Here is a 27,243-nt window from a genome sequence, read left to right on the forward strand (position 1 = left end):
TCTTCTTTTTTATCTCATATCTCTTTGTGGTGTTCCTACACTGTTTCATTGTGTACCTATTTACTGTATTTTGGTGTGCTTAACCCCTCATCCTCTCCCCTTATGTGGGCGTCCAGTGCTAATGGGTGGTCATGTGTCAGGGTCTGAGGCAGAGACCATCCGAACCGCAGGGTGCGTGGTCAGGGTCATCGCAGACGAATTTGGACATGCGGCACCCCATGTTGGCACCATTAAGGTCTGCTTATCGTCTGTCCTTCTGAAGGGGTATTATGCAGCAATAGCAACTCTTGCATTATGTTCTCCCACAGCCCAACTAAGGGTATTCTTCGCAACCCTCTGACCTCTTCTCTTCTTAGTGCCACTCTCTCCGCCTTATCCAATTTTAATGTTGCGGCACTCTAGTGCTGTTCACTCTGGGGAGTATGTGCTTTCCAATGTATTGTTATTGAAAATTGCAAATTGAAAATTGCAAATAGTCCAAAACACCGCGGCGAGGCTTGTCCTTAATGTACCACCTAGGACTCCCTCCCGCCCTCTGCTGACTAAACTCCACTGGCTCCCAATGCGGCAACGCATTAAGTTTAAAATCCTATGTACCATCCACAAATGTTTGTCAGGTATTGGTCCCAAGTATCTGACGAAAGCCTTCTCACCATATGTTCCCGGACGATCCCTACGCTCCAGCAATCAACAGCTAATACAGGTACCCAGAATTAAAAAATCGAGACAGGGAGGCCGTGCCCTGGCCCACACTGGACCTGTCCTCTGGAACTCACTGCCCCATACACTGAGACAAATCACTAATCACCTAGCCTTCCGAAAATCCCTTAAAACTCACCTATTTATGAACATCTAAACTCACGATCATAGCCCAACTGTTTCCTCTGACCATGGATTAGCATGAGTTTAATTCTTCCCTGGCAAAAGTGCGGAGATACCCCTTCGGGGGTCTATTCAGGCGCTATATAAAAATATAAAATAAATAAAAAATTGAAGGCATGCTATATGTAACGCCAAGTCTATGAATTGGGTGGTCATCTTTTGGGACTTCCTTCGTCTGTACAGAAATAGCAATGCCCCTTCCAATGTATGTAGGTCAGTACGACCCATCTGTGTTGCTAATGTGTTCGTAACCACTCTCCACAATGCCGCTGTTGCATGGCAGTTACAGAACTAAATCCGCATTGTGCGTGTGACACCTAGGGCTGAGTTGGGAAGCATGAAACCTTTTGTGAAGGCTTGTGAGGTAAGCTCTAGGCAATATGTTATATTGGATATATTGAAACTTAGCATTGCGGGCCAATTTCCGTGGATATTGTGTGGCCCTTTTCCACTCTTTATGTGCCCTTTCCCGTCCTTTGTCTTTCTCCCAACTTCTAAGCATCACTATTAGGGGGTCAATTTTGTGTGCTCCCACCTTGGCAAACCAAGTGACCAAACAGCAGCCACCTCCCATGATGTGTAAAGCGTACACAAGGGGATGCTGCTCTGGTTCACTGTCAGTGATGTTCCATAGACTGCCCTGCTCTGCTACCAATCTGCCAATAACCAGGAAGTGTCTTGCTGGTAGCTCACATTCCTCCTGCGGCTGACCCAAGGGTATAAGTGCCCTATCCTGGAACACATCCCCTAGAGTACTTACACCAGCGTCTCAGCGTGCTGCCAGGCCATCCCACCCTATAAGTTCCTAATACCTCTTGCAGGCGATGCGTACTAGATTATTAGCCTAGCGGGGAGTCCTGCCCCTGGGAATAGTGCCTCCCCTATCATCGCCTGTGCTCTTTCCACTGACATTCTACCTACCTCATCAGTCTGCCTACCTGCCAGCCACCTCGCTGGCCACTGCAGCTGTGCCGCCAGATAGTAATATTCAAAGGCCACCCTTATCCACTGGCAGTTGTAGCTTGCACAGTGCCACCACTCGCCTCCTACCCTTGTTCCATATAAAAACTCCCAACATCACATGCAATGGAGGGAAAGTGGATCTTGGGATTGACACCGGAAGGTTATGAAAGAAAAGATATGCAACCCTTACTTCAAGTGGTGAGGTACTCCAGAATGCCATCTGCGGACAAGGAGGAAATAGCCCTGGGTAAATTCCCATCTATAAGGTCCTGGGTGTTCCAGTATATATTGACCCCTAAATACTGGAACATACAAGGTTACCATCTCATCAAGTGGTCACTACAGTTATTTCTTGTGAAGGACAGCCACCTTGAAGTGGAAAGACACATGACTTCGCCCAATTAACTTGCAGTGTCAATGCCCTCTTATATTCCTCAAATTTTCCTGCAAATTCGGGGACCCCCGTGTGGATATCACGTATATACAAGAGAATATTGTCCGCATAAAGCAAGATCATGTGCACTTCGTCATTCAATAGGATAACCCACTCCTCACCACTCTGGCAAAGCCATTGAGACAAAGGCTCCATTGGCAGAGCAAATAGCAGCGGTGAAAGGGGACAACCGTGATGGGTGCCCCTACTCTCCGAAATTGGAGGCGAGACAAGTCAGCCTATTGTTAATGTAGAAGAGCCTGATCAGCTTCTGCAATCCCCAGGTTATTCCCAATTTTTCAGTGTGGGGAAAAAGGTAGCCTCAGTAAACAGTGTCAAATACCTTTTCTAAGTCTAACACCGTAGTGAGGCCTGCTCCATCACTCAATGAAGTCTCCGGATATTGAGTGTGGTGGATCTTTCAGGGATAAAGCCGTTCTGGTCAGCGTGAACCAGACAGGTCACGTCTTTCATCAGTCAGACTGTGGAAAAGTAAATTTTGCCATGTTCTGTGTCCCTACGTGTTCCCCATGTTATGTTATGTGTGCATGATTAATATGCATATGTATTCCCCATGATCGATTAAAGACGCAATTACAGTTGTGTCCATCTCTAGTATGCCAGTTTCCAGTTCTCGTGAAAGCTACGAGTATTAGGCCTCTGTAAAGCTATGTTGCCACGTTTTACAGTGTGCACGTTAAATTCATTGAAAAGTCTCCGTTTCTAGGCCTCAAAAGGGCCCGGACTCAGATTCAGCTCCTGTCTCCTGAACCCTCTCCGAGGAGCGATACAGCCCCCACCTGTATCCCTGACCCTTCACTTACTTCCTGCCTCACAGTGCCCGGCTCAGCCTGGCTCTGCCTGCCAGTCTGCCAAGAGTATGTTATGATTCTAGTTATCAGTCCAGCCCTCCTTCTCTGCATTCCTAAGCTACTGAATCGCATCAATAGTTTCAGTCACAGTCTAGCCTTTACGTCTCCATGTAAGAGAAATACTGTATTAATGGTCATTTAATATTCCTCAACACACACTACATGTAGAATAATGCATGCACCAGTCTTAGTGTCTGTTAGCCTTTACCCTGATAACTTTTGGATTCTATCAACATGTTCTCTAAACATCAGATACTAGATAGTGTTTAGGTACATGTCGCTCTGACTCTCCAGACTTCAGTCTCTGCTTCTAGCGCAGAAGTCATAGCCCCCAGCTTCTCCCTAGTCACACGTCATTGCCAGTTTGCGCGCACCACTAGGTTAGAGGTCCCGGCTCCTTAGGTAGCCCCCTCCATGTTTCCGCCCCATTTATGACATATTCTGTTACGTTTACATCACATGTCTATGTACACGCCTCCTGTTACACCTACTTTCACCCTTATCTTTCGCGACTGCTACGAACCCCACCCACTGCTACGCCTACTGTATGCACTGTAATGCAATTATTTTAGTATATATGCTTGTGCACTGTTATTAAAAGTTGCTAGCCATCCCAGATCTTGCCCGTGCAGGTTGTCCTGTTCCTGTCCTTTATGCTGTATTAAACCTGCAAACTCCTACTACCTCGAATCTTGACTCTTATTTATTGAGCTATCTGTTATTGTTATATCCAGTCAAAAATAGAGTTATTATTTATTTATTTACCACATAATGGCGCCCGAATAGGGACTTGCCCTTTCCCCACGCGCCGGAGAAGCCACGCAAGCCCCCTGATCCTCTGCAGTCGTGACGGAACCATCCTGCGCAGTGGCAGATATTTCTGCTTCAAGTATCCCTCAGGCCCACGGAGGAGACGGAGGTTGCGGTCCAGCATCCAGACGAGGCGGTGGAGGAACGCGGCGAGTCCCGACCAGAGCCCAAGCCGAGAGTCCAAGGTCCGAGGTATCCGGAGGCCCACCCGTAACTGAAGTCCGAAGTTCGTCCGTCCGGCGTCGTAGCAGTCCAGTCCAGTCCGAGGCCTTCCGTTCTTGCTGCCCGGTGAGTACCGTTGCTGGGGTAGTATCTAGACAGGGTCAATTGTATTGTCTCTGGTCCGTGGGTTTGGGGTACACAGATCCAACACGAAGTGTCCATTTAGGTGGATGCGGGTCCCGACGTGTCTCTTTATGAGACCGGTAAGTTTCGTACTGTTTTAGCAGTGCATCTAGTTTCTGTTCTAGTCTGTTCTGTTCTCGAGAAATTCATGTATTCTGTTTTCAGTATTCCAGGTGGAATTTTGTCCGAACTGTTATTTTAAATGTCATTCATGTATTTCAATGTCGTGGTATGAAAGTGGTGTAATTATTGTGTTTATTGTGTATTGTATTGTGTCTAGGCTCCAGCCCAGTCATGCCTTTGTTTTCCAAATTACGTCAGTTAAGAACTAGGAAAGGTCTGTTAGAAGAAGCAGTTCCTGTCCCGCCTAGGGACAGTCCAGGTCATTTTATGTATCAGAAGCATGGCATAAGCGCCATATTATATCTAGATTTATGGGTGGAGTACACCAAGAACTTAGAGGAAAAGTATAGATGGCCCGTATCAGGTACGTGGGATGCCGAGTGCATCATGCGAGTAGAAGAAGTATTATGGAAAAAGAAAGCCAGACAGTCACAGAAAGATGCCATCGAGTTATGGCGCAAAGAATCTCATAAAAGAACCGAAAAAGAAATCAGAAAGTCAGAATTAAGTAGAGAATCCTCAGAAAGAGCCCAAGAAAGGGAATTAATCGAAATAGGTGAACGAGTTAAAACCGAACAGTCAGACAGACAGAGAAATGCCCTTATTAAGGGTATGTATCCTCTTCTTGCCGAGGGCTTGCCAAAAGCAACCCCGGAAGCATCCAGTAATTTTCCGCCACCCTTAGTCCCGACCAATCTGCGTCACAAACCGACCGCAGCTGATATTTTTCTCTCGTCCTATTTGGACGACACAGTCCCAGAATATGCAAATCCTGTTCTGCCAGCTCCTGTAAATAATGTAATTCCTGCTCCTCCAGTCACCGGGGCACCTGGTGCAGTACCTGTTACGGCACCCCCGGTCCAGCCCGTAGTACAAATTCCCGCCACATCAGCCACTCTGCCAGCACGAAGAGTATCAGTCGATGATTCCAGTATAGGGGCCGCGGGAGGAGGTCCTCCTGGTACCCCGCCGCCAAGTAGGCGTTTAGGAGCAATCGAGTTACATGAACGTGCGTTACAGCGTACGCCCAAATATAAGTCCATTGCAGAAATCAGGCGAGTTCTTACTGAATGCTGTTATGATCCAGTCCCAGGCGAGGATAGTATGGTTCTATATTCCGTACGTATAAGACAGGTGTCCGAGTATTTGGTCACCTTACCGAATATGAAAGAAGATCTAGACAGAATGTATCGTTTCATTCGTACAGGACAAGATCCAGAAAGTATTGGTGAAGTCATGTCTCTCAGAAAAGCTGAGATCCAGTTGATGTTATTAAAGTTTCTGATCAATTGTTTAATACGGGAACAAGATTCCCTGACTAAAGATCCGGTCGAAATGAAAGTTCTGACAAGGTGGAGTGATAATATAGCCGAGGGTAAGCACAAGACACTCAATAGTATAGAGAGTATGTACAAGAAAATACGTAAAGAAATAATAAGGTTACACGAACAACGCAGAGAAGCACAAGTAAGCGAGAAAGAAAATGACTCTTCTACTGAAGAGGTAGACGACGAGAATACCGCCAGAATAGCGTATGTAGGTAAATCTAAACTTCCAGACCGACATTTACGCCTAGAACACAAGAAAGTCTTTCATCTTCCAGCACCAGAACAAGGTTCCCTAGAACAAGTATTTCAAGCTACCGATCAAATTCTGAAATCACGAATCGGTTATAGTGAATTAAGTACTATGCATGAACAAGAACTAGCCCGATCAGCAGTCCGATGGATTACTGATTCTACCACTTTTCCAGACGAAATAGTGGCACAAATGTTTCTGAAATTGCCCCCAGCCGAGCAGCGACTGGTGGGTATGTATATGATCCAGCACCTCATTACGCTGTATGAGGGTCAACATTCTGATCCAGGTCCGTTACATGATGTCCTGAACGAGTTACTCCAGTATAGATGGAAAGGTTTAGGTACCGATTTAATTAGTGTCATTCTAGAACAGCGCCACAAATATAGAACGTTTCTGAACCCGCATTTTGTTCATGTCTCACCCCCAGAAAGTAAACCGTTTTACATAGATAGACAGAATCCGTTACGAGAAGTACACCCAGTTAGGACAGCAGGTGGTGAAATGCAACGAGTATTTGTTTACACCCCAGTTACCAAGATGGAACTCTTAGAAATGAAGAAATTAATTCACTGTCACGACAAAGATCCAGCAGGGTTCCACCGAGAATTAAAGGACATGCTCCGTATGGGAGAATACACGTATCCAGATATTATTAAAATGCTAAAAGTCCTGTTACCTGCGGGCATATACGAAAAACTCAAGGAAAAAGATTGGGAGGTGGGAGAGAAAAAGATAGATTGGACAGCTCTAGAAGCTGAAGAAAATACACGTGTACCAGGTACCGGTCTAGGAGGTAAATGTAAAGAATTACCTGAATTATTAATACAAGTTTTGCCAAGATTATTAGCCACTAAAAAGGAAGACTGGGATGCAATCTCAGCCTGTAAACAGAAACAAGACGAAGACACTAGTGATTTTTATTCTAGATTCGAGAAATGCTTTAGCATTAACAGTGGTCTCAAGACGAGTAGCGAGTCATACCCTCATCTTTTTGTTACTAAACTAGTCGAGAATTCGAGTCCACAAGTTAAGAATCGAGTTTTGAAAGTCGAAAGTACCTGGCAAGCTAATACTCCGTCCCAAATGTTACAGATGCTCCAGTATCATCAGAATAGAAGCAGAGAAGAGCAAGATCATGAAAGGAAACGTATGAAAGACACGAAAATGAAAGTACTAGTTGCACAATCTGTTCCTCAAGACAGTCAGAAGAGGGGTACGAATCAAGCCAGTCATCCTGCAGCTCCCGTTAAAGGGACATGCAATTATTGTAAACAGCCAGGTCATTTTATAAACGAGTGTGCAGTTCTGAAACACAACATAGCCACTGGTAAAACTAAAGAAAGACCACGTCCGCCTAGACAAGAACAAGTTTCACAGACTTCTCAGCCACAGAATGCACAACAGACAGTTCCACCACCGCAGCCTATTGCTGCAACTCAGCATGTTACACAGCAGATGTACCAGTATGCACAGTCAGAGTATCCAGAGTATCAGCCATATTCATGAAACAGCCTAGAGAGGGAGGTAGGCTTGCCTCTCATCGAGATTCCTGTAGATCAAGAAGGTCCCTATGTTCATAGTCAAGTATTAGGGAAAGACAGAAAGTTTCTGATTGATACAGGGGCAAGTAGGACGACTATTAGTCACGACGAGGTTCCAGGGGCTCCGCTCTCAGGCTCTAGAAATGTTTCCCTTGGATTTTCAGGAAAGCCTTTTGTAAACGAGATATCCAAACCAGTTACTCTAGAAGTAGGTCCATTGTCCCGAACTACTGATCTACTGCTTACGAAGTCATGTCCAGAAAATTTGTTAGGCATTAAGACACTGAAAGAATTAGGTGCAGTTATTTGCTGCTCCCCAGAGGGAATACGTTTGTTTTTACGTGACTTCAAGGGTCACTATGTTTTACGTGATTTTGATCCCAGATTATTGAATGTCCCCCAGCATCTATGGGCGCAAGGTCCAACTGATGTTGGTTTTATGCAAATCACACCCCATCGTGTGACTCTCAAGCAAGGTGTAGTGTTACCACGAATCAGACAGTACAGACTGCCACCTGAGGCTGTAGCAGCCTTATCCAAAATTATTGACGAGCTCATGGCTCAAGGAGTAGTTGTAGAAACTGACTCCAATGTATATAATTCTCCGATCATTCCAGTCATGAAACGTACTGATCCAAATGCACCCCCAGTATATCGATTAGTGATTGACCTTCGAGAACTCAATAAATGTATCATTCCCCAGTACCCAGTTGTTCCAGATATTTCTTCCCTATTGACAGCCATTGATTCTGAAGCCACATTTTTTACAGTCATAGACCTCAAGAACGCATTTTTCAGTGTCCCCATTCATCCAGATAGCCAGTACCTTTTCGGTTTCTGTTTAAATGGAAGGAGCTATAAATTCACACGAGCTCCTCAAGGTTTCACAGAAAGTCCTAGTATTTACAGTCAAGCACTTAAGAGACAACTAGACAATATTCACATGCCAGCTGACACTGCCCTGCTCCAGTATGTCGATGATCTACTGATCACAGCCCGTTCTGAACGTGCTTGCGAGCGAGCATCACTTACAGTTTTGTACTTCCTAGCCGAGATGGGGCACAAGGTGTCCCCTTCAAAACTTCAATTCTGTGTCCAGCAAGTGATCTACTTAGGCCACTTACTGTCCAAGTGGGGTAGGCAGTTGACACCCGATCGTATCCAGTTAATAGCGAGTCTTCCTCAGCCCAAGACCCAGAAGGAGGTACGTGCTTTTATCGGCCTTACTTCCTATTGCAGACAATGGATTCCTCAGTATGCATTTCTAGCCAAGCCACTGATACAGTTAACGACACAGGAGGCAGCCGTATCGACTGTTCTCCCTTGGACATCTGAACATACACTTAGTTTTAATGAGCTAAAGAAAGCTTTATGCCAAGCTCCCGTTCTAGCTACACCGAACTACAGTAAGTCTTTTACACTTTTTGTCACAGAACGTAATGGTACAGCATTATCTGTTCTTACACAAGATCAAGCAGGACAATACAAGCCCTGTGCTTATTTTTCGAGCACACTAGATCCAGTAGCCCAGGCTCTGCCTGCGTGCCTCAAGTCAGTTGCAGCCACAGCACTAGCTATCAGACAAAGTGATTCCATAGTATTAGGACATTCCTTGACAGTACAAGTTCCACACTCCGTGGAAGTTCTTTTAAATCGAACACAGACTCAGCACTTGACAATTGCACGTTTAACAGGTTATGAATTGACACTGTTCCAGCCTCACATAGAAATCAGACGCTGCAATGTTCTGAATCCTGCTACACTGTTACCGTCAGTTATTTCAAGTCCTGCCACACATGATTGTGTGGAAGTAGTTAATACCATGACCAAGCCAAGACAAGACCTGACAGATATTCCATTACCAGATCCTGACCTGACACTTTATGTGGATGGTTCATGTATGAGAACAAGTACAGGAGAACTAGTAGCCGCGTATGCAGTGACCACTGACACTAAAGTTATTGAGACACACCGTATTGACACCCTGTCTGCTCAAGCAGCAGAGCTAGTTGCTCTGACTCAAGCCTGCATACACGCTAAGAACCTGAAAGTTAATATTTATACAGATTCACGCTACGCATTCGGAGTTGTACACGACTTTGGAGTGCTCTGGCAGGAGAGAGGTTTCATGACTTCTCATGGAACCAAGATTCAGCATGGTCTCCTCATTCAAGCTCTGTTAGATGCAATACATTTACCGACATCTATCGCTATCATGAAATGCAAAGCACATACTAAAGTTACTGACATTATTTCCCAAGGTAATGATCTAGCAGATCGAACAGCCAAGCTTACAGCACAGACACCAGACATACCAGTTAACAAGACATCGACATCCACTCTAGAACAGACTACTTGTATGACAGTTAAGGACCCTACTCAAGATGTCATAGATATCCAGTCACATGCTACTCCCGATGAAATCAAGAAATGGTCCGAACAAGGAGGGGTCCAGACAGATCAAGGATGGTTGACGAAGGGAAAAGCCACATGGTTTCTCCCCGACTCAATGGTTCAAGTCATTATCAATACCGCACATAGTCCAGCACATTTAGGGGAAAAAGCCATGTTAGACAGTATCCAGAACATTTGGTTCAACAAGCATTTACGAGCTGCAGCCAAGCAGAAAGTCCGTACCTGTATGATATGTTGCCAGTTTAATCCAGGTAAAAGTGTCCCGGTGGAACAAGGTGGATTCCAACCCCCTGACCACCCTTTTGAAGTCCTCCAGATGGATTATATTCAGATGGAGCGATGTCAAGGTTTCAAGTATGTCCTTGTAGTTGTATGCGCTTTGTCCAGGTGGACAGAAGCATATCCAGTCCCAGATTACACAGCCGCGACCACTGCCAAGCAGCTGGTTCGTGAATATTTCCCCCGCTATGGACTCCCTAGGGTCGTGTATTCTGATAACGGCCAGCCATTCTCATCCGAACTTATGAAGCACGTTTCCCTTTTGTTAGGGTACCAGTGGAAGTTTCATTGTGTACGCCATCCTGAAGCAGCCGGTCTCGTTGAGAGACATAATCAAACCTTGAAAATACGTATTGCTAAAATCTGTCAAGAGAAAGGTGTGGACTGGCTAGTAGCTCTGCCAGTCGCCCTATTTTATATGCGCATGGTCGCACATTCCAGATCAGGTCTGTCCCCGTATGAGGTCGTATTCGGCCGCCCCCCAAATATGTGGGGTACACCCAGACCCCGAAGTATTACCGATGTTTCCAGTAATATGCTGACAGATTACCTAGCTTCCTTGATGTCTGCCCTCCACTCTTGTCGTTCACAGGTTGCCGCCGCATTTCCAGACAATACCGAGGTGAAACCGCATGAAATCGTTCCAGGAAGCTTGGTCCTCGTCCGCAATTTTGATCGTTCAAGTCCGCTGGAGCCTCGCTGGAAGGAACCGAAGCAAGTCCTTCTGACCACCCGTACGGCCGTGAAGTTGGAGGGCCGTAAGGGGTGGGTCCATTTGTCTCATGTTAAGAAATTTCACGGATCCCGACTACAAACTGTTTCCAAGAACTTTTCCAAGGATTGTCACGATTTTAAAGACTGCCGAGATATTATTCTTAAGGACTGTCCCGCAAATGACATTGATTCAAAGCCTCCCCTGCTAGAGGAAACTCCGCAGCAGGAGTATAAAAAGAAGCTCCGGTCTAGTAAAATAAGTCAGCCAGTTTAATTGTCTAAGTCCTCCCCTAGGTGAAACGGTTAGACAGGTATCTGACATGTATGAAATAGACCCCCATAGTGAGAGAGTTAGTCAAAACTCAATCCGATGTATCGTTTTTCTAAGTTTTATATTGTTTCTCAGCCTAATGGTTACCTGCACGAGTTATGCATTTCATTTATGTTTTCCAATTTCTCATGTAAATAAGTCTTCTAATGCTACAGTAGAGCACACGTTTAGTGATCTGCCTCCTCACGAACTATCCTATCGTCTTGCTATGCGCAACAATTCATTTATCCGTATGTTACATTATTCACACCAGACCAGCAATGCCACTAATTGTTGGGTGTGTGGTCGACTCCCCCCTTTCCAGATACCTAAGGGAGTTCTGCCACTGTTTCCTTATCCGTTTTCACATAATGGTTCCTGTGGAGCCTGGTCCACGTTAACGTCATCTTCAATGGATATGTCCTTTCTGAACAGTACATGTTTTCCAGACAAGCAAGGTCTTCCCCACAGAACAGGGTTAGATCTAGAAAATGAAGTTTATAATTTGGGTAATTATTCTTCGAATTTCATGGTCCTGAATGTTCAGTCTGATCCTACTCCAGACTTACCTGCTATTTCAGTACTACCAGTCAAAGGCGAAGTATGTGTCAGAAATAATGGTTCCGTACATGTAGGACATAGTGATTGTACTACTATTATCAAGTATAGTGACAGTGGGAAATCTATTTTCAAAGCTTCACGTCATTCTTATTTTGTTTGTGGTCAGACCGCATATGTTCGTCTGCCCCTCGATTGGGAGGGAACCTGTTACATTGCCTTCCTACTGCCACCAGTTTTCCTAGCCCCATCTGATTATCACAGAAACACACATCTAGTACACATTAGACATAGAAGGGAGATCGAGTCCCCGATTGTCGACCAAACTGAAACTGCTCTAGAACAGTATACAGATTTCAATAGAGGATTCTTTTTCTTTATAGGACCTATCCAGAATAGTAAGTTAATCCGTAGATTAACCAGAACCCTTGAGGCAGTAGTGAATGAGACTGCTTCTGCCCTAGGTAACTTAACCGAAGAGCAATCTGCTATGAGATTTGTCGTGCTCCAAAATCGTCTCGTTCTTGACGTCATACTGGCCGATAGAGGAGGAGCATGTAGAGTCATCGGATCTAGTTGCTGCATTTTCATTCCTAATAACGCGCCGTCTGTTTATTCAGCTATAACCAGACTTCATAAAATTGCCCATCAGTTACACCAGAATCCAGGCACCTGGACATGGTCCGGTTGGTTTTGGAGTATTATTTCTGCCTGGGGATGGAAAGTATTGTCCTTTCTAGGTATTGCAGTAGCGATCATATTCAGTTGCTGCCTCTGTATACAATGTGGCCCTGCGATTTGCGGCATTTGTGCTACCTCTTGTATTCCTAGTCCCAAGTCCCGTCCTAGATCCCGTTCCAAGAAAATTCGAGACGAGCAAATGATACTGTATGAAATGATAGATGGTATCATGAATATTGATGTTTCTTGATGGAAACGCAGTGACAAGGAGGGAATGTGGAAAAGTACATTTTGCCATGTTCTGTGTCCCTACGTGTTCCCCATGTTATGTTATGTGTGCATGATTAATATGCATATGTATTCCCCATGATCGATTAAAGACGCAATTACAGTTGTGTCCATCTCTAGTATGCCAGTTTCCAGTTCTCGTGAAAGCTATGAGTATTAGGCCTCTGTAAAGCTATGTTGCCACGTTTTACAGTGTACACGTTAAATTCATTGAAAAGTCTCCGTTTCTAGGCCTCAAAAGGGCCCGGACTCAGATTCAGCTCCTGTCTCCTGAACCCTCTCCGAGGAGCGATACAGCCCCCACCTGTATCCATGACCCTTCACTTACTTCCTGCCTCACAGTGCCCGGCTCAGCCTGGCTCTGCCTGCCAGTCTGCCAAGAGTATGTTATGATTCTAGTTATCAGTCCAGCCCTCCTTCTCTGCATTCCTAAGCTACTGAATCGCATCAATAGTTTCAGTCACAGTCTAGCCTTTACGTCTCCATGTAAGAGAAATACTGTATTAATGGTCATTTAATATTCCTCAACACACACTACATGTAGAATAATGCATGCACCAGTCTTAGTGTCTGTTAGCCTTTACCCTGATAACTTTTGGATTCTATCAACATGTTCTCTAAACATCAGATACTAGATAGTGTTTAGGTACATGTCGCTCTGACTCTCCAGACTTCAGTCTCTGCTTCTAGCGCAGAAGTCATAGCCCCCAGCTTCTCCCTAGTCACACGTCATTGCCAGTTTGCGCGCACCACTAGGTTAGAGGTCCCGGCTCCTTAGGTAGCCCCCTCCATGTTTCCGCCCCATTTATGACATATTCTGTTACGTTTACATCACATGTCTATGTACACGCCTCCTGTTACACCTACTTTCACCCTTATCTTTCGCGACTGCTACGAACCCCACCCACTGCTACGCCTACTGTATGCACTGTAATGCAATTATTTTAGTATATATGCTTGTGCACTGTTATTAAAAGTTGCTAGTCATCCCAGATCTTGCCCGTGCAGGTTGTCCTGTTCCTGTCCTTTATGCTGTATTAAACCTGCAAACTCCTACTACCTCGAATCTTGACTCTTATTTATTGAGCTATCTGTTATTGTTATATCCAGTCAAAAATAGAGGTATTATTTATTTATTTACCACAAGACCACTAGTACTTTACTAAGGATTTTGTAGTCTGCTCCTAACATTGAGAGTGGGCAAGATGCGAGTTCTAACAGATGTGGTCGGTGTGCTCTTAAGGCTCTACAGAGTCTGTTCTACTTGCTTGTGCATTCAAACTCTTGGGTTCCGAGGTCCTAAAGGCGAGTAGAGGCCAGTAAATTTAACTACCTTGATCTGTGGACTCTAGATTCAAGGTGTCTTCGTGAAGGTGCTGGAGGGAGGGTCAGTAGACTCCACTCTTGATTAGACCCTATGACATGTGGACTTCATTGGGTATCTTGACTCCCATCTTGGCATGTGATTTTAATGTTTGGGGTCTGCGCATTCCACTCCTGGTGGGTGTAGGGTCAGGGATGTGGAATTTCTATAGCCCGATGCCCAGGACATATTGTTTGGGGTCAAGGCCAACACGTTTTCATGTTTATTTTGTCCTTGGGGCAAGTAGGTCCAACGCCCCTGCAGCACAGACACTTTGGCTGCCAGATTATACTAGCACGTTATGAATGATGGAAGGGCATTGTCTGCAGTTAAGGTAATATTTATGTTCGCATGTTAATGCTGTTTGAACTAGTAATTATGGTTCATTAATACAAAGCTGTTAATATTAGGGTGACCGCTATAAGGAAACATAAGTTCAGACTGCACTACAGACAGTGGTTCCAGTGTAAAAATGTGTACAGTTGTTTGACAAAGTCTAACATTTTGAGGCTACTTATTTATTTATTTATAAAGCGCAACATTTATCCCATAGGGATATAATGGCGCTAATGGAGCGAGAGGGTGGTGGTTAGGGCTGGGACTGTTAAAGTAGGTGACATCAGTCCTTGGGGAATAAGTGGGCTTTAAGTATAATGCTACCAGGATGCTCTCTGATTAGATGCAAATATATGCAAAAGCTTTGAAAGCAAGATTGCGGATTCTTTAAAAAAGGGCAACAAGGAAAAAACTTCCTGCTAAACTACTTGGTCATTTTAGGTACAATTTATTTGAAGACTCATTTAGTAAAATGTGTTGATGCATGCTAGTATTTCCCAAACATATTGATAATGGAAAATCAGTGTAACCAGTTTCAACAAAATTATATGAAACTGGAAAAAAACAAGTATTGGCAAAGCGAATGGGTATGATATTGGTGGTCAGACTTATTTTTGTCAATGCAGGTCTTGTTTTGACATATTTTTTGTAAAACTGTACTGTTGTGGGAGCTTCCGGACCCTCATCATTACAACAAACACTGGCAAAAGCAAAATATTTTTGGTTAACAAAAAACATTTTGCATGCCAATATGGTCCCATGGCATACATCCCTGCATTAGTGCAGATGTACAGTTTTCATGAATTCACCATAATTTTCAGAAGTAGGTCAGCAATTCTCATTCCTAGAAAATATTTGTGAACTTCATTTTAGCACAAGAAAATATTATGCATGTGGAGATTTGCTTGTGCGAAATTCTGTTGAGCGGTAACAAGTTCACACTCCCACCAACCACTTTTCCCCCCATCCCTGGAGGAAGTTTTACTTCTGCCCTTATCAGGAGTACATTTCAAACCTTTCTCTGTATGGGAAAATATTGGAGGCAAGCTGATGAAAACCCATAAACCATGCAAGTTAGTAGGTTTGCACAGACTCAAAAGGGCATTCCAACCATGGAGAACTTACTGCTACCTCCAGCCCTAGTACGTAGATATGCGAAAAGGCGGCAAAATAAGGGAATTGCTAGTATTCAAACCCTACTGTGGTATAAGCTCTAGCCTAATCAAAGAGGCTATTATCAGAGCTCTTATCTTAGCCTTGTGCTTTTATGCAATATGTGTAATGCATGAGATCAATAAAAAAAAAAACTTTATAGTATGCTTTTCATCCATACTCCAGCAAAAATATCTCCGGTGCTGTGAGAAGCAACACAGCATGAATGGCAAAGCAGCATACAAGGTAGAAAGCTAAATAACAAGTTTGCTCCTTTATTTCTTTGGGAGTGAGCTTTGGCAGGCAGGTGCAGTGAGAGTGGAAATGAGCACATGCAAATTCCTTTCCCACCATCTCCTCTTCCAGGAGCTGCCCTAATTATTGGCTAGTGACCCTACTGTGCAGGGAGGCCACTGATCCTCCAGATGGCCCGCAGAGTCCCAGCAATATCTCACAGGAATGGGGAATGCGTGGACGGTGTCGCGTGAGCATCAGCAGTTTGGTGGCTTCTTTGTTGCATGGCAAAAGTATACAAGTTATATGCAATTGAGAAATTACGGATATCAATGAGCCTCATGCAGAAGGGGTATGAGCCACGGAAGCAACTAGACTCGAACTTTGGGGAGGGGGAATGTTGAGTGGGGGGAGGCTAGCACTGGTCACGCAAGGTGCAACAGTCTTTTTTGGCGCTTCTTCCCCATTTCCACCTTCTCCATGAATTCCTTCACTACCACTCACCAACAATGCACCTCATCTCTCTATAGCCCCTTTCTGACAATCATTTCATTTTGTTTATGGGGCTACTCGTAGTTTACTCACACTCTGTTCTGTGATCTGCATGGTACACGTTCTTTGTAGCAGGCACATTAACCCTCTGAGCTATGTGGGTTGTTTTGTTGGTACTCGTGCGTTTGCTCGAGCCACCCTGATTGATGTTGATTCTAGAGTTGGGCAGCGCTGAGTTTGTAGAATGCTTGGCAGTTCGATATACGGAGCTGCCAGCTGGCGGTTGTGTTTGCTTTGTGGTGCTCTAAAGGAGCTTTAAGTATCGGAATAAATCTTAAGAAGAATCCTTCCTGTGTACAATTATTCATTTCAACAATGGCGACGATGGCCATAAACCCCACAAACCCACGCCTTGGAGAGTTTTTTTTTTTACTACCGTCCACTGTGACAAAACTCGGACAGCAAAAGAAGACATTTTGAGGATTGTCTACCATTCCTGGGTAATATTTGCAGCAGTGATCTTGAACCGAGCTCATCTATCTTTACTGAGGTATGCATAGACTTACATTACTTTTTACCTGGATTAAGCAGTAATTGAAGCATTGGGGGAACTGCCATCGACCGAATTCTTCGAGCGGTGGCACCATTCTATGCTCGCGGTGCTGACTAACCTCCGTCCTGCATTCTCCCCAAGCAACAGTGATGTATGGTGAAAGCGCAGCAACTTAGCTATGCACAACGGAGCAACGCTTTGACACACAAGGTCACGCTGGGTGACCTTATGTGCAGCAATTTTGAGTGCAATTACTTCATGAAGTATTTCACACCGGCAGGAGAATGCACATTTCATCGGTTATTTCTACGAAGTTCACCAACGTTTCCCAATTTCTCTATGGTGATACACTCACCGTGTGTCAAAAAGGTACATTTTGCTTCAAAGGTGATACGCACACCGCTTATTTCTTACGGTACATTTCCTTGTGGTTTGAACTTGGATTTACAATATCTTAAGCGTGCATATTATTCTATTACTTAATTCCTTATACTCCATAATATTATTTGTGTCTTATTTTTATCTATGGCTATGGCTACAATGAATCTACCTGCCCCACAACAATTTATGGTTAAAGATTGTGAGGTGTCAATCCAAAGTTGAGAGGAATGGAGAGATTACCTTATAAATGATTTAGATACATTTGAAAGTAAAGAATTCCCACCGGAAAGGAAAAAGAAAATCCTTTTACATTGTTTAGGACCTGGATGCTTAAGAATTTATAATCAAATTGAAAAGAAACCCTTGTCGGGAAGTGAGGTGAATGTTTTCACCCAAGCCATTGCAGATTTAAACGCGTACTTTGCGCCTACTGTATGCAAGGCAGTGCATAGATTCAACTTTTATCACAGGAAACAAGAACCTTATGAAAAAGTCAAAGATTACATAGCTTCTCTTAGAAGGCTTGCTTCATCCTGCAGATTTGGAGTTATTGAGGAGTTAATCCGCAACCAATTGATTATCCATTGTAATAATCAAAATCTTCAAGATAAACTTTGGATTAATGGTGATGCAAGCTTACATGAAATCAGTGCTGTCATCAGCAAAGCTGAACTAACTTCTAGATGTGCCAAGACTTTTATTGCAAAGAGCAAAATTGATAATAGTGAGGATATGATTAAAGTGGTCAAAGCTAACTTTTCCTGCCCAAGTGACCAAAGTAAAAAGAAAAATGAGAAACAATTTGTTAAAGAGAAAGGTGCAGAGAAATTATCTGAGGTTAAAGGGAAATGTTTACTGTTGTGGTAGCTCTTTCCCATTTAGCAAATAATAGGAAATGTCCAGCCTTAGGCCAGAGATGTGCTTATTGTAAAATGTCATGTCGCTTTGCAACCCTGTGCCGCAAATCTAAGTCTGTAAAATGTGTTTGAGAGTGTGAACATGAGGACCAGAGCGTTGACTGTGATAGTGATGAGGACAAAATATGTTGTCTGCATGAAAAGAGTGATGAAGCTTATGGTAAGCAAAGGAAAAAGCCAGTTTGTGAATGGGGTACAAGTAACTCTTATGACAGACTCTGGATCACCTTATTCCATTGTCAACAAAAACAAATGGGAAAATGTGTTCAGTGTAGCAATCGGTTCTGAATTGGAAAGACCTGATGTACATCCCATAAGTTATACAGGTGAACCTATTGAGCTTCTCGGTTTTCGTAAACTCACCTTTGAATTTCAAGGGAGACAAGCTGAGTGCAAACTGTATGAGTCTTTTTCTGGTCCCTGCGTTTTAAGGTTGGTGGGATCAAGGTGAATTAGGAATACGTTTGGATCCTAATAGTCCAGACCCTCTTTTGAGCGGAAAGACAGAGTGTGAAGATTTATGCGAAGAATTTGTAACTAAATTTCCCAATGTGACTTACCACTCACAGATGATGAAGTGGCGCAGGCTATAAGGGGGTGAACTCAGGGAGAGCTACAGGTCCGAACGGAATCCCCATAGAACTGTATAAGTTGAGCGCTCCGTTCCTCCGCTTCATGTGTGAGGAGAGCAGGGAGATGGGACAGCTTCCGTATGATCAGCGGGTGGCCAATATTGTGGTCATTCACAAGGTGGGCAAACCTAAGACGTGTTGTTCATCGTATAGACCTATTTCTTTACTGAATGTCGAGCCCAAAGTTCTGGCGAAGCTGTTGGCTACACGGCTGGTCAAAGTTGTCACCTCCCTGATACATGCGGATCAGTCCGGTTCATGCCACGGCGCAATACAGCCCTCAATCTGCGCCGACTGCATGGGGTGCTGGGCAGAGCCTCCGTAATTCAGGAGCCGGCGGTACTTGTTTCCTTAGACGCCACCATGGCTTTTGATAGGGTAGAATGGACCTATTTATTCGCGGTCTTGGAGAAGATGGGTTTTGGTTCTGAGTTTATCACCTGGGTGCGTCTCCTATATGCGTCCCCTCTGGCCAGAGTTGTTGTAAACAACCGAAAGTCCTCTGATTTTCCCCTTGGCAGGGGTACGAGACAGGGTTGTCCCCTGTCCCCACTCCTTTTTGCCATAGCCTTAGAGCCACTTGCAGTTTGGGTAAGTTGGGACCGATCGATTTGTGGTATGCGTTGGACGCTGGAGTGGGAGGTCAAAATCTCATTGTATGCGGATGATATCTTGCTTTATTTTACCAACAGGGGTGTGGAATTTATTAAAATATCTACTTGTCCATGGGGCAGGTTGCTTCATAAATCTACTTGTCCCTTTGGTGCCATGTAGCGCTGCCACATATTATGGCAGCAATCTCATTATTTAAGAGCTCTTATATAGCCTCTCGGATTATGCCATGGCATATCCCATAGTAGTGTTTGAATACTAGTAATCATTTTAGGTTGCCACGTTTCCGCTGCTCCACATAATGGGACTGAAGATGGTGGTAAGCAGTAGTTCCAGGCTTGGAATGCCCTATTGTGTCTGTGCAAACCTACTAACTTGCATATTTTAGGGTTTTCAACAAATCTTCTCTAATCTTTCCCATACTGAGAAATGTTGGAAATTTACTCCTGAGAGTGGCATACGTAAACCTTCTTTCAAAGTTGGGAAAAAAGTAGTTGGAGGGAAAATGCCATGGCATATCCCATAGTAGTGTTTGAATACTAGTAATCATTTTAGGTTGCCACGTTTCCGCTGCTCCACATAATGGGACTGAAGATGGTGGTAAGCAGTAGTTCCAGGCTTGGAATGCCCTATTGTGTCTGTGCAAACCTACTAACTTGCATATTTTAGGGTTTTCAACAAATCTTCTCTAATCTTTCCCATACTGAGAAATGTTGGAAATTTACTCCTGAGAGTGGCATACGTAAACCTTCTTTCAAAGTTGGGAAAAAAGTAGTTGGAGGGAAAATGAACTTTCAAACATCCATGTTTTCACATGAACAAATCTACACATGCATATTTGCTCATGCTAAAATGCAGTTCACAAATATTTTGTAGAAGTACAATTTCTTGCACTACTAATGTAAATTCTTGTGAATTCACGAAAGCCATATACCAAAGGTGCACTTTTGAGACTTTCTTTAATAATTAGGCCCCTAATTTGGTCTGGAGTTAACATGACCTTTTGTGTTTATTAAAATTCTCTCTCTCTGAATCAGCTGGCTTCACTGTGAGTGACAGCATTCTGCTCTTTCACAAGGAGCATATCAGTACACCAAGTAGTTTTGTTCAGTGCCAGTAACTAATGTGGCAGTGTGTGTGTTTTTGAGACCAAAAACAATTTTTGTGTTTGCCAATGTTTGTTATAATGGTGAGGGCCTGGCAGCTCTCACATCAATAAGGTTTTACAAAAGCCATGCCAAAACAAGTCACTCATTGCCAAAACTAAAAAGCTGACCACCAATGTCAGACCTTCTGGCTTTGCCAAGGCTTGTTTATTTTTGTTTCTCATAATCTTATTGAAACTGGTTACACAAATTTTCCAATATGAATATTTTTGGGAAATACTAGCATGCATCGGCACATTTTACTAAATGATGCTGCAAAGAAATGGTACCTGAAATTTTACAGTAGTTTAGCAAAATGTTATTTCCCTACTCATTTTTTAGGAACATTTTATATTGAAAGCATAGAAGCATTAATCTTGCTTTCAAGCTTCTGCAAATATTTGCATCTAATCAGAGAGCATTCTGTGAGCATCATGCATAGCCTCATGTTGCTAAACTTTGAAACAGTGTGTACACATTTTCATACTGGAACCACTGTCAGTAGTGCAGTCAGAACGTACATTTACTTAGAGCGTGCTCCCTAATAATAAAGGCTTTCCATTAATGAACCATAAATACAAATTTTGAACAGCATTAACACATGCACACAAATATTAACTAAACTACAGGCAGTACCCTTCCCTGATCCTTAACGTGGTATTGCAAACTGGCAGCCAAAGGGTTTGTGCTGCAGGGGGTAGGGCCTACTTGTCCCAAGGACAAAATACACATTAAAACTTGTTGCCCTGACCCCAAACAATATGTCCTGGGCGTCGGGCTATAGGAATTCCACATCCCTGTACCAATCTGAGGGGATCCCTGATATCTTTCCTAGATGTGCTAGCTATTTTTGGGAGATACTCGGGCTTTGCAAATCAACTGGTCAAAGTCGGTTCTTTTCGTTCTTAGGGGGGATCCGCCAATAATTCCGCATGCTTGTCCGATTCGGATCGAACCGGTCGGGTTTAAGTACCTTGACATTTATGTCACTCTTGATCCGAAATTAAGGTTTGTTAACAACCTGGGCCCCCCACTGACTCGATTTAGGGGTCATGTGGCGCGTTGGAAGGCACTCCAGCTCTCCCTTCTGGGTAATACACAAAGACGATATAAAGGTCACTATACTTGCACAACATCAAAGTTTACAACAAGAAATCATGTTTTTCAAAGTTGACCTAACCAGCCACACCTCTTGGAAAGGTGCTCTAGTTTATCGTCCTCCAGGACCGAACCCAGAGTTCCCACTCACTCTTCAAGAGCTGCTAGCGCCCCGACTTAAATCCAACGAAGATTTTATCCTCTTAGGGGATTTTAATATTCATGTTGACCAACCAACATTACCTGAATCCCATTCCCTTATCACGGACTTATCCAACTTCGGTCTAAAATTACAAAACAACGGACCCACACATAGAGGTGGCCATACGTTGGACCTTGTCCTTTCCAACTGCACCAAGCTCACCTGTCTCCCAGCAAGAGAGATTCTATGGACAGACCACTTCCTTTTAGAATTTCAACTCCTGACTCTTAAGAGACCCACCAATAAAGCGCCATCTCCTCCCACCTGGCGCCGTCAATGGCATAAAATTTCCTTAAATAATCTAAAGGAAATTTGGGTACAACCTACTATACTAACAGCAGATACAGTAGACATGGCATTGGCCAAACTCACTGACTCAATCAAGCGAGCCATTGATATTTTGGCCCCTTTAAAATTATATAAAGAGCATCCCTCCTCCAAGCAAGAAAGCTGGTACACACAGGAGCTAAGGGAGGAAAAACAGAAATGTAGGCGAGCAGAGAAAAAGTGGAGGAAAAATAAGACTGAGGAGACTCGAGCGGTTTTTTATCACGCTCAACTAATATACTACAAAAACATTAAGCAGGCTAGGAAAAACCGCCTACTGCAACAGCTAGAAGAAGCGGGCAACTGTCCCAAGGAGCTCTTTAAAATCCTGCAAAATTTTGTTAAACCCGCCGCATGTGAGAGCTCAGATGAGTTCTCACAGACTTTATGCGACGAAATATCATCTTTCTTTGAGAACAAAATAAACACTATTTATGAAAAAATAGTGACGGCCAGCAATAGTAACAGTATGAGTGACACTAATAAGCTTATAACCCCAATTCTGCGGAAGGATAACGTACATCCACTATCATCCTTTCCTCTAATTGATAGTACAGAGCTCCCACCTCTTATCACTCATATCAAATCTGGATCTCCAAATGACCTCCTCCCTGCCAAAATGGTTCCTCCTCTGATGTCTCTCCTGGGGCCCTCCATACAGAGTGTTATTAACATCTCCCTCATCAAAGGACAGGTCCCAGCAGATTGGAAAAGAGCGGTGGTAAACCCAATACGAAAAAAAGCGGCTTCCCCATGGACCGACCTCTCCAACCTGCGTCCTATTTCACTCCTGCCATACATCGGCAAAATAGCTGAGAAGCACGTAAACACCTATCTTTCACAACATCTTGAAGCGACGGAGGGCCTGGACTACTCACAATCTGGTTTCAGGCCAAACCACAGCACCGAATCAGCCCTTCAAACAGTAACCAATAACATCAAAATGGCACTGGATGAGGGCAGCTCCATGATTCTGGTGCTGTTGGACCTCTCCGCCGCCTTTGATACGGTGTCTCACAAGGTGCTTCTTGAGCGACTGAAGGACGTAGGTTTGGAAGGAGCGGCTTTGTCATGGATGGAAAGCTTTCTATCTGGTCGCTCCCAAGAAGTTAGGCTGGGCTCCCACAAATCCATCTATAGGGAGCTCAATAAGGGAGTGCCACAGGGCTCCTGCCTGAGCCCAACACTATTTACCGTGTATGTAGCTCCCTTAGCCAACTTAGCAAGATCATTTGGGTTTACCCCGGTGTCATACGCCGATGACACCCAACTTCTCTTTCCCTGCAAAGATCTGACACCTGCAATAAAAAGATCTTTTGCAGATGGCATGAGAGCAATATCTGCATGGATGTCATCAAACTGTCTCCAATGTAATGTAGGGAAAACTGAGGTCATGCTGTTTGGACAAGCAGCAACCCACTGGTCACCAGAATGGTGGCCTTTAGAGTTAGGCCCTGCCCCCAGCCCTAAAAACACTGTTAAAAATCTTGGCGTGTTACTAGACCAGGCACTCACCTTTAAGGACCACGTAAACCAAGTGGCTAGCACCTGCTTTCGGGCAATTGGGATGCTAAGGAGAGTGTTCCCCTATCTGCCAGACTGCCACAGGAAAACACTTGTGCAGGCATTAGTCATCAGCAGAGTGGATTACTGCAACGGCCTTCTACTAGGAGCAAATGAAGGACAGTTCAAAAAGTTACAGGTGATCCAAAACACGGCAGCAAGGGTAGTCCTTAATGCCCCCCCCAGGACTCCCTCTCTCCCGCTGCTGACCAGACTCCACTGGTTACCAGTGAAGAAACGAGTGCAGTTTAAGACCTTGTGCACTATTCATAAAAGTGCAATAGGAGAAGGTCCTAAATATCTGGCCAAAATCTTCCAGCCATATGCCCCTGGGCGAACCCTGCGCTCTGGTAACCTGCAGCTTCTGCAGGTGCCTAGAATAAAAAAGTCCAGACAAGGAGGCCGAGCACTAGCCCATATGGGACCAAAGCTCTGGAATTCTTTACCCCTCGAGATGAGATCACTCACCAGTCATCTGGCATTTCGAAAGATCTTAAAAACGCACCTATTCACCAGCAATTGATCTCTCCCTGTTAAACTATACCATCTTATTTGACCACAAACCATCTGAAGTTACGTTCCTTCTGGCAAAGCGCGGAGATACCCCTTCGGGGGTCTATTCAGGCGCTATAGAAGAATATAAAATATAAAATAAATAAAAATAAATAGAGCAGTGCTTTTTAAAATGATGGCTCTTCCCCGGTTTTTATACGCACTTCAAAATGCGATGGACCCGGTTCCGGTCTCCTATTTCAAAGAAATAGAAGCCCTACAGAGACAGCTTTTGTGGGACGGTAAGCCACGCATCGCGTTCACTAAACTCACTCTGTCTGGGTACGATGGGGGGATAGGGCTACCTGATGTACGTAAATATTACTGGGCCTCGCAGTTGGCTGCGGTGAATCATGCAGTTTATGGCCCCCCCGGGGACCCGGGATACGCCATGGACCGCTGGCAGGTGCCAGGGGGTGATTTTACCAGAGCGCTCTATGCTCGGCCTCACCGATTCCCCCTAGCGGGACCTACTGCACATGCCGTTCAGGTGTGGCATGTGGCTACAAGGTACCTTAAGTGGGAGGGGAGGCTCACGCTCGCCAACCCATTGTGGAGTTCGGAGAAGTTGGGAAGTCTATGGAAGTCTAAAGGTTTTGACAAATGGGACCACATTGGGATCTCACAGATTAAAGATGTTTGGGGAGGGGACACGGTCCACACATTTCACTCTCTTCAGCAACAATACCACCTTCATGACCGGGAACACTTATGCTACCTCCAGATTAGTCATGCATTGCTCGCACATATTCCCAGGGGCACGTCGCTTCCTGACGCTTCCCCCCTGGAAGACAGGGTGTTAGACGGTCATCTCCCTGAGAGGACCATCTCCTTAATATACAGGAAACTCATAAATAATATGGAGGACCCGTTGGTACTTATAAAATCACACTGGAATGGAGATTGGCTGGAGCTGGATGATGAGGACTGGCGGGAGGCGGTTTCCTCTCCACGGGTGGTGGCGATACAGATGCGGATCAGGTTGGTGCAATTAAAGATTTTACACAGGCCATATGTTACGGGGCCGGGTCTGGTCCGGAAGGGTCGCTCGGAAGGTCGAGAGTGCAGGAGGGGATGCGGGGAACTTGGAATGTTTCTACATATTTTGTGGCACTGTCCAGAGGTGCAAACGTATTGGAAGAAGATACACAATAAGGTGCGAGAGGTCCTGGGGGTGGAGATAAGGCCAGAGGCCCGTAGGTGTATCCTCAATGTTTAGGAGCCCACAGACCTGAATGCACACAGGAAGCAGTGGGTGACGTTGGCATGTATGATAGCGAAGCTTCATATTGCTCAGTTGTGGGGAGCTAGCCAACTGACCCGGATAGAGAAAAGGGTGGAAGACTTGGATTGGTGCATGTTTAGAGAGCGTTCTGTGTATGTGGCTAGGGGATGTCCTGAAAAGTGGGGGAAGGTTTGGGAGGCCTGGAATCATTACCGTGGGGATATTTGTGCCCCCCGACGCGCCCAGATGATGTTGAGGTGCATAAGTCCCCTTGATCCATTTTCAATATTCTGTATTGAATTTTTGGGATGTATAGAAAGAAACAATGAAACTTGCTAATGTTTAAACTGTCACCTGTACCAATGTTTCTCTGGGAGCATCGGTGAGCTTAAAAGTTTTTCACACAGAATAATTCTGATAGAAAATGCGTGCCAATGCATCCACAAGGTTAGGAACATTCCCTTGGGTGTCAAGGACGAAGTTGTAAAGAAGAGATCCAGAAACTAGTTGACAATGGTATAATTGAAATGAAATGAACATTTCTATTTGTAAAGCACACGGCTACTCCATAGAGTGTCCCGGCGCTACAGGACCGACTAGGGACAGAGAAATCAGAGTTCGAAACAGTTGCACTAAAGCCAGGACAGAGGCATTATAGCCGGAAAAGCCAGGTTTTTAGCTGTCTCCTGAAAACAAGCGGGTCTTGGACCAGCCTAAGATGAAGGGGTAAACTATTCCATAGGCGGGCGGCCAGCAGTTGGAATGAGCACCCGCCTTCCCGTGAGTAGGAACATTTAGGAATAAGTATCAGGGCTTGACCAGAGGACCTCAGGGCACGATGTGGCACATAGTATTGAACCCGTCTCCTGAGATAAACGGCGCCCGTGCCATGAAAGGCCCGAAACGCCAGAACCAATGCTTTAAAGTGGATCCTCTTGCTTATTGGGAGCCAGTGCAAGGTTTTTTAGATGAGTAGACATGTGTGCTCTGGGTCTCACGATGAGAATAGCTCTGGCTGCTGCATTTTGAGCCACCTGCAAGTGGTTCAGTAAGTACTCAGGAGCCGGAGATGAGACTCCAGACACTGCCCAGCCGAGCCCACAGCAGCTGAAGCTGAAGCAGCCCTGGCTGAGACGCACAACGAGGGGGAGTTGCGTGCCTGTGTGGAGCGTAACATAATAGAGCGCATTCAGTGGGGATGGATGTTTGAGGGTGGCGTTTCGATGACTGCAAAAGCATACACACCTCGTCCACCAACTCACCACCAACTCTAGTGAAGTAGGAAATGCAGGAAGCAAAACTAGATTTATTATAAAGATGATATAAGTACACGTACCTCCCTCCGCTGAGATCCAAGCAAGGTCTCCAATTCTGTACGCAACAAGGACAGAATTAAGGAATAGGGCTAGCTGGGCAAATTTAATAGGAAGAAATTAGAGGGAAAATATTTACATTACAGAAGAGACTGCTAAAATAAATGTACCTAAATAGAATATAACATATATATGTATGTAAGTATCCAAGATGTCCGTAATATCAGCATGGTGTACCAACTCACTAAACCCCTTACCTCCACGTTGCAGGTTTGCATCAGACAGCAGTTCGACAACATTGGACGGCTCAATACATGTAATCAGTGAGGAAGACTGGCAAATTGTTAGTAA

The 27,243-nt window shown here is 44.5% G+C and overlaps 1 protein-coding gene across 2 annotated transcripts in view; it reads left to right on the forward strand.

Moving 5' to 3' along the window:
- MAFG (MAF bZIP transcription factor G) overlaps positions 1-27,243 on the forward strand; it is a 106,155-nt gene that overhangs the window by 20,501 nt on the left and 58,411 nt on the right. The gene's annotated exons all lie outside the window — the stretch shown is intronic.

This window comes from Lissotriton helveticus, chromosome 7 (genome assembly GCF_964261635.1).
Source record: "Lissotriton helveticus chromosome 7, aLisHel1.1, whole genome shotgun sequence".
Classification (NCBI taxonomy): domain Eukaryota; kingdom Metazoa; phylum Chordata; class Amphibia; order Caudata; family Salamandridae; genus Lissotriton; species Lissotriton helveticus.